Source organism: Salvelinus sp. IW2-2015, unplaced genomic scaffold (assembly GCF_002910315.2).
Source record: "Salvelinus sp. IW2-2015 unplaced genomic scaffold, ASM291031v2 Un_scaffold2383, whole genome shotgun sequence".
NCBI lineage: Eukaryota > Metazoa > Chordata > Actinopteri > Salmoniformes > Salmonidae > Salvelinus > Salvelinus sp. IW2-2015.
Window position 1 is genome coordinate 28,966 of NW_019943706.1, and position 9,323 is coordinate 38,288.

The 9,323-nt window shown below is 40.2% G+C and overlaps 1 long non-coding RNA gene and 1 pseudogene across 1 annotated transcript; one reads left to right on the plus strand and one right to left on the minus strand.

The window, feature by feature from the left end:
- Positions 1 to 246: 246 nt before the first annotated feature.
- Positions 247 to 1,258, minus strand: LOC112073822 (uncharacterized). Its single transcript, XR_002894622.2, has 3 exons — positions 1,138 to 1,258; positions 821 to 880; positions 247 to 432 (listed from the first exon to the last, which is right to left on the minus strand). It is a non-coding gene; the product is annotated as an uncharacterized lncRNA (long non-coding RNA).
- A 429-nt stretch (positions 1,259 to 1,687) lies between these two features.
- LOC112073821 (CMRF35-like molecule 3) lies at positions 1,688 to 9,285 on the plus strand (annotated as a pseudogene).
- The last annotated feature ends 38 nt before the right edge of the window (positions 9,286 to 9,323 follow it).

The following is a 9,323-nucleotide window of genomic DNA, read 5'->3' on the forward strand; positions in this document are numbered from 1 at the left end:
AAATAGATGTAACAATTGCATTGTACCCTCAATGTCCATTGGGCAATATATAGTAAATGTTATTATTGCAGTTCAGTATACTAAGATCTGAATACAAGTTTGATCATGATTAGTTACAGGCATAGGACATTAAACTAGATGAGATCAATAAGATCATGATGTAAGAAATAAGAGAGGGGAAAGGTGGATGGAACATAACATAACTATTAACAGAAATGTGTTGATAATCAAAACAAACACAGCAGACTGTTTTCAGGAGTTTATTACACTAAAGAATAGAGGGGTCTGTCTAGGGTGGGTTATTAAGAGGTATGGCAGAAGCATATTGGAGGCAGATAGATGTAACACAGGAGAGGGTAGTGTTCTGTCCATCCAGGATAAGGACTCGACGAAGGTCTTCTCAGTCAGTCACTATTGTGCTGCTGCCCTCTGCTGGAGAGGAAGTGAAACATTCAGTCACATTCTCCATGGTTACGTTTCCATTAGGCACAGATCTAGGATCAGTTTCCCCTCCTCCTAACCTTAACCTTTGGTGGGATTTAAAAAAAAATCTGACCCAAGATTAGTATCTAGGGGCAACGTCAACCTAAACCCAGGTACAGTCCACACTGTAATGTTATGGATACACACTGATAACAATGAGGTTAGCTGGTCACAGTGTGATAATAACATTTTACATGCAGCAAAACAAATACAGTGATAAAGATGTCTGTGGTTAAAGAGTGATGTTTACTACACATAGTAATGTGGTGTTGTCTGTATCTTTGTTGAGAGATCAGCATCATCTGGTACAACAGACAGAGGAGACACCAACACTGACCTGTGTGGTCACCTGTAGAGCTAGTGAGCTGTAGACCACATTATCATCTGGTTCTGCTGACTACAGAGGAGGAACAGGGAGAGAGGTGAACAGGGACACTTCTGTCATGATAGAGAGTACACTATAAAAACACAGTTCTCAGTGAAACTAAAAGAGTAGACAGTTATAATTGTGAAATGTAACATAAAGGTGATATATTAGGCCTACAGCTATAATGGTGACATAACCATGACTATATCAACACTGAGGAAACAATCACCWAMTGTTGTWTCTGATAACAKAATACTAGCTGAGGATAATCAGTAGAACAGCTTTACCTTGGTCTGTCCTTTTAGTTGGGCCTTGTGCTGGGGGATGACAGTGCTGTATGTGACATCATCATCAGCTTCAGGAAATGGATCCTGCTGATAGAGACACAAATAACAAAAATGTATTGTTATATTGATATAGCGTACATTTACCTATTGCTTGTTCCAAGACAGAAAGTGATATTGTAAATACAATTGTTTTCTAAACAGATGTACATTTGCTAAGGCTATGACGTTTTATGAGTAACAGTAATAATGTTGTCTAAGAGTCGAGATGCTTGTAGCCATATGTTGACCTTCTCTGCTGTCCTGAACTGATCAGGCATCACAGTGCTGTACATCACGTCATGGTGGCTCTCTGGGTTTGGCCTCTGAGAAATGGACCGCACAGAAGGTTAACACATGGCTACATGCATAGGAAGAGAACCGGAACTTCAGATACTCAGCTCACACTGCAGCAGAGAGARAGAGAGAGAACTCCAGTTCAAACTGCAGAGATGGCAAAAAYACTTTCACCCTGCCACCAAACAGCAGTTGATTGCAAGCATTTCGCGGGGCTATGCCTCAACCTAATATCTCCCTGGCCCACCATTCCAACAGCATTAATGACCAGGTCCACCTCTACAAAGCAGCAATCCCAACTTTCTCCAGGACCCTGAAGGACTTCACCCTAAACCCTACCCCAAGCAACTCACACAGGAGGAGCAGAGCAACGGACACCCCGTCCAGACCAGCGAGACACCAACCCAGATCTGTAAGACCCCCTCCTGAAAGACCTGCACTTAGAGAATCCACGCCAGGATGACCTACACCCAGACCACAGCGTCACCAGCCACACCCCAACCAGCTAAGACCACCCCAAGCAAACCCTGGCCACACCCTTTATAGGCCCCCCCCCCTGTATCAGACCTAGGCCCCTTCTGCCCACACCCAAGCCGTGAGCAGAGCAACAGGCCAAACCCCCACTATTACACCCACCCAAGCCCCATCCTGCAACCTAAGAGGCATGTATGAGATGCTCAACATGCTCTGCTCACACCTACTGTGATGGTCCGGGCCTAAACCACTCAAAAACAACACTAGACACTATGAAACACAAAGCATTAACTATCTCATCCTGGAATATACAAGGTCTGAGGTCATCTGCCTTTGGCCTAAAGAGCRGGAACACAGACTTCAAAGAAATTGGAAATATAGACATTGTCATCCTACAAGAAACATGGTATAAAGGAGATGGAMCCACACCTACCAGGTGTGAAACAGGGAAGAGACTCAGGGGGTATGCTAATTTGGTATAGAGCARAYSTAACCCACTCTATTAGTCAAAAAAGGGAACATTTTACATCTGGCTAGAAACKAATAATGAAATTMTCTCTACAGAGAAGAAYGTCCTCATGTGTGCTACCTCTATCCCCCCAATAGAATCCCTATGCTTTAACGATGACAGATTCTCCATCCTAGAGGGGGAGATCAACAATTTCCAGTCTCAGGGACATGTACTAGTCTGTGGCGACCTAAATGCCAGAACTGGACAAGAACCTGACACCCTCAGCACACAGGGGGACAAACACCTACCTGGAGAATACCCTCCCCCATATGCCCCCCTAGACAACTACGACAACATTACCAACAAAAATGGGTCACAACTCCTGCAGGTCTCTCGGACGCTGGGTATGTACATAGTCAGTGGTAGGCTTCGAGGGGACTCCTATGGTAGGTACATCTATAGCTCATCTCTTGGCAGTAGTACCGTAGACCACTGACCTCAACCCAGAGTCTCTTAGATTGTTCACAGTCAGTCCACTGAGACCCCTATCAAGAGCACAGCAAAATCACACTCCATTTGAACAGAGCTATGCTCAGTCTTGAGGCATCAAAGCAAAGGAACGGAATAATATAAGAATGCTATAGATAGAAGGAACGTAGTGTGAAATTTAACAAAAAACTATTAGTCAACAACAAATTCAAGTACCTTCGAGACAATTTCCTGACGAAAATGTTTCACTGTAATGGTGGAGGTGTAAACTTGGCAGTAGAAAACCTAAACAGTATATTTGACCTTTCAGCATCCCTATCAAAATCTAAAAATGTCAAGCAGACAACCTAAGAAAATGAACAACAATGACAGATGGTTTTGATGAAGAATGCAAAAAACCTAAGACAGAAATTGAGAAACCTATCCAACACCAAAACAGAGACCCAGAAAACCTGAGCCTACGCCTACGCTATGGTGAATAACTATAAACAATACAGACATACACTATGGAAAAAGAAGGAACAGCACATCAGAAATCAGTCAATGTAATTGAAGAATCCATAGAATCTAACCAATTCTGGAAAATTCGGAAACTCTGAACAAACAACAACATGAAGAGTTATCTATTCCAAAACTGAAAATGTTTGGATAAACCAGTTCTCCAATCTATTTGGCTCTGGAACAACGAACAAACCGCAAAAACATATACATGATCAAATCCAAATCTTAGAATCCACTAGTAAAGACTTCCAGAACCCACTGGATTCTCCAATTTAATTGAATGAACTAGAGGACAAAATACTAACCTCCAACCCAAAAAGACCTGTGGGGCTGATGGTATCCTAAATGAAATAATAAAATATACAGACCACAAATTCCAATTGGCTATACAAAACTCTATAACATAATCCACAGCTCTGGCACATTCCCCAATATTTGGAAACAAGGACCAGTGGTGTAAAGTACTCAAGTAAAAATACTTTAAAGTACTACTGAATAACTTCTTATGGCTGCAATCCTGTTAACGGGATGATATGACAACAGCCAGTGAAAGTGCAGGGCGCCAAATGCAAACAACAGAAATCTCATAATTAAAATTCATCAAACATACATGTATCTTATATTTTTAAAGGTAATCTTGTTGTTATTCCCACCAAGGTGTCCGATTTCAAATAGGCTTTACAGTGAAAGCACCACAAACGATTATGTTAGGTCACCGCAAAATCACAGACGAACACAGTCATTTTTCCAGCCAAAGACAGGAGTCACAAAAAGCAGAAATAAAGATAAAATGAATCACTAACATTTGATGATCTCCATCAGATGACACTCAAGACTTCATGTTACACAATACATAAAGTTAATATTTATATCCAAAAACCTCAGTTTACATTGGTGCCATGTTCAGAAATGCCTCCAAAATATCCGGAGAAATTGCAGAGAGCCACGTCCAATAACATAAATACTCATCATAAACTTTGATGAAAGATACATGTTTTACAAGAATTAAAGATACACTTGTTTTTAATGCAACCACTGTGTCAGATTTCAAAAAGCTTTATGGCAAAAGCACAATATTCAATAACTGAGAACAGCGTTCAGCCACAAAAGGAAGCCATACAGTTACCCGCCAAATTGTGCAGTCAACAAAACTCATAAAAAGCATTGTAAATCTTCACTTACCTTGCTGATCTTCATCGGAATGCACTCCCAGGACTCCAACTTCCACAAGAAATGTTCATTTTTCGGTAATGTCCATCATTTATGTCCAAATAGCTATTTTTAGCGTTTTGGTAAACAGTCAGGAAGCGCGTTCACTAAAAGCAGACGAGGGGTTGACTTTAGGAGTCACCCACCTCTTTAAAGGAATACTAGGATAGGATAAAGTAACCTTCTAACCCCCCCCCCCCCCTTAGAGTTAGATGCACTATTGTAAAGTGGTTGTTCCACTGGATATCATAAGGTGAATGCACCAACTTGTAAGTCGCTCTGGATAAGAGCGTCTGCTAAATGACTTAAATGTAAAATGTAAATGTAAAAGGTTCCGGAACAGTCAGTAGAAACATGTCAAACGATGTATTGAATCAATCTTTAGAATGTTTTTAACATAAATCTTCAGTAACGTTCCAACCGAAGAATTACATTGACTTCAGATGTGCGATGGAACAGAGCTCCCTCTCATGTGAACGCGCAAGGTCAGAGCATGGTCACCTCATGGCAGACCTGACTAATTCCTGTCTCCTTCGGCCCCACTTCACAGTAGTGGCATCAGACAAGGTTCTACAGACTGTTGACATCTAGTGGAAGCCGTAGGAAGTGCAAACATATCCCACTGTGTATTCAATAGGGTCTTGGTTGAAAATCGACCAACCTCAGAATTCCCACTTCCTGTTTGGATTTTTTCTCAGGTTTTTGCCTGCCATATGAGTTCTGTTATACTCACAGACATCATTCAAATAGTTTTAGAAACTTCAGAGTGTTTTCTATCTAATAGAAATAATAATATGCATATATTAGCAACTGGGACTGAGGAGCARGCAGTTTACTATKGGCACCTCTGGGCACCTTTCATCYAAGCTACTCCATTCKGCCCCTGCAGCCATAAGTTTTTTTTGGTATCTGTAMTTTTCAACATATATATCATTCAATTGGCGAGGGCACTGGAACAGTCTGCAGCACCCGGCTTCACCCTACTAGAATCTGAAGTCAAATGTCAAATGTTTCCTCTTGATCTGGTGCTTCTGTCCCCAACCAAGGAGAGCCTACAGCAGCACCTAGATCTTCTGCACAGATTCTGTCAAACCTGGGCCCAGCTAGTAAATCTCAGTAAGACAAAAAATAATGGTCTTCCAAAAATGGTCCAGTTGCCAGGACCACAAACATAAACACCGTTGCACTAGAGCACTAAAAAAACTATACATACCTTGGCCTAAACATCACAGGTAACTTCCAGAAAGCTGTGAACGATCTGAGAGACAAGGCAAGAAGAGCCTTCTATGCCATCAAAAGGAACATCAAATCTGACATACCAATTTGGAGTTAGCTAAAAATACTTGAAACAGTTATAGAACCCATTGCCCTTCATGGTTGTGAGGTCGGGGTCCGCTCACCAACAAGAATTCACAACATGGAACAACACCAAATTGAGACTCTGCATGCAGAATTCTGCAAAAATATCCCCAGTGTGCAATGTAAAACATATAATGCATGCAGAGCAGAATTAGGCCGATACCGGCTAATGATCAAAATAAAGAAAAGAGACGTTAATTCTACAACCACCTGAAACGAAGCGAATCCCAAACCTYCCGTAACAAAGCCATCACCTACAAATAAATTATCTTCGAGAAGAGYCCCCTCAGCAAGCTGGTCCTGGGGCTCTGTTCACAAACACATACAGACCCCACAGAGCCCCAGGACAGCAACACAATTAGACCCAACCAAATCATGAGAAAGCAAAAAGATTATTACTTGACACATTGTTAAGAATTTACAAAAAAACTGAGCAAACTAGAATGCTATTTGGCCCTAAACAAAGAGTACACAGTGGCAGAATACCTGACCACTGTGACAGACCAAAWATTATGAAAATCTTTAACTATGTATAGCCTTGCTATTGAGAAAAGCTGCCGGAAGCAGACCTGGCTCTCAAGAGAAGACAGGCTATGTGCACACTGTCCACAAARTGAGGTGTGAACTGAGCTGCACTTCCTAACCTCCTGCCAAATGTATGACACATATTTCCCTCAGATTACACAGACCAACAAAGAATTTGAAAACAAATCCAATTTTGATAAACTCCCATATCTATTGGTTAAAATACCACAGTGTGTCATCACAGCAGCAAGATTTGTGAACCGTTGCCACAGAAAAACCTATACAACCTATATTTATGTATATGTATTTTCCCTTTTGTACTTTAACTCTTTGCACATCATTGCAACACTATATATAGACATAATATGACATTGGAAATGTATTTTGGAACTTTTGTGAGTGKTATGTTCACTGTAAATGTTGTATTGTTATTTCACTTTGTTTACTATCTATTWMACTTGCTTTGGCAATGTAGACATATGTTTCCCATGCCAAACAACAACCAAAATGTATTTTAATTGAGTTAGGAGAGAGAGAGAGATAGAGAACATCAGCTCACACTGCAGAAATCGAGGACAGAGAGAAAGATCCTGCACTCTTACAAATCAGTAAAGTAGAATAGGTAGTTCTCAGTGATGATGAGACACTCAGAAAATGCGGCTTCCACAAACTACATGACTGGTGATCTCGTTTCATTTCCTTGTAACTAGTTCCTTGTCTGGTAACTGGTATTAACATTATTGTTCAAGTTGACCTGAGGAATGTAGGTATATGTCTACTTTATGTTTTATATATGTAGATGTTGGTGTAACTTTGTTTAAAGTCCACTGTCTGCATTGTGTCTTTCAACGTTGTCTATCACAAGCAGCACCAATCCACCAAGTAACACAATGTGTAAATGTACTTGGAGAATAAAGGTCATACACCTACTAGATATAAAGGTCTGCTGCTGAGTTCTTTCTATGGTGTCTGTACCTCTGGTGTTCAGGTACTCCAGAACTCTATGTGGACACAACAGGAAGTGACTGAGTAGAAGGAGGGAGTGTCACTGTTCATTGTTACTATAGTAACTCTGGAGATATGAAGTGGTGCAGGATGGGTGGTGATTGTGTGATGTGGTATTCTGGGACTTTAAATGGAACATCAGTGACATTAAAGCGGACTAGTGAAGCCAACAACAGAACAGTCTTAACAGTGACTATGAGTGGACTGAAGATGGAGAACACTGACTGGTATTGGTGTAGAGTGGGAGAACTAGAGTGCCTGTTCACATGACTGTCAGTCAACAAACTGCAACACAGAGAACCTCTAAGATGTCCTCAAGTTAGTAGTCAATCACATACTTTATGATCAATATGATTCACTTTGTTTTATCCACTGGCATCATCTGGAACTGATTGTAATATTAACTATGAATGTGATGTTGCTATACAACCTGACTATCTGCTTTACCATTACTTCATTGATGATATTGTGTTTAACCTCACAGCAACCCAAGATCCAACCCCTCAACAACCCCTCTGCCTCTCCAACTGCTGAGTCTGTTCAGACTGACAACACAAGTCAAGGAGCTGAGGGGAACATGGAGGAAGTTCACCAGAGGTTATTATCACTCCTTCAGCTGTATTATCCCACATATTGTTAGATAATTGAAACACAGAGAACATTACAATTCCATCATACACTACAACAGTTAATGATAACCAAACACCCTCCCTAATGCATATAGAGACTGTTATCACTTCCTCTTGGGTAGAACATCTCTGTGGTTGTTTTGTGAGAAGTAGCAATATTATTGTGTTATTGTCACTCATTTCCAAGGACAAGTTGCACACTTAAAAAATAGTCATAATCTCAATAATAATCATATCTCTTCATTTACATGGTCAACTTCCACACATGTGAATAGATAAATAATTGTTCCATGTATCACAACAAGTGCATACAACAAATGATCAATTAATAATTATCTATTTCAACTGTATTTTTAATTGAATCTTTTATATGTAATCCATCAGGTCTGTGAAAGTCCTACTCATCTTCTGGGCATGTTGGTGGTGGTGACAGCTGGTATCCTAGTAACATGGAAGATGTGGAGAGAAGCATAGTAAGTAGTCATTTATGTGAATATAAAAAAGGAGAATAGTTTATAAAATACTACATTTATTGATATTGTGACCAACAGTATATTTCTTGCCTGTGATTCATCTTGAATGACAGAAAATATTTGGAAGAATTGTCTTTAAGAAATCCCTTCAGAGGTATTATTGTACTTTAACAAACTCAGAAGTAATTGACATCTCCCCCTCTTTATTCCAGAGGACAATAAGGCCAAGGACCAGACAACTAACAACTCAGTGGTAGGATACACTTATTTTATTTTATTTTTTTATTTTTATTTTCTTGATTTGGGATCATCTACCATTTGACTCTAGCGTTACCTCTTCAGTTGATCATCAATGAGTTGACTTAAAAGGTCCCATATTCTAACTGAACCCAAGCTCTTACAGTGCTTAATATGTTGAAAAATACTGTTAAAAAGACAGATAACAGGGAATTGTCAGTTCACTAAACAATAGATCTGAAACAAACTGTGGTTTAGGTGGAAAATAGACATGTCCTGTTTCTCTTTGCTATTTATTTATTTGCAGTCTGCTGACCCTGAGCAGGACATTACATACAGCACAGTGACCTACACCAGAAAAACAGTACAGCAGGTACAAACTGAATAAACTTGGTTTTGGTCTGTGGAGATCTTGGACTAGTACCAATCACTCCATCTCTGCAGTGAGCCGGGGTTCTCTCTCTCTCTTCTCTCTCTCTCTCTCTCTCCTCGTCTCCTCTC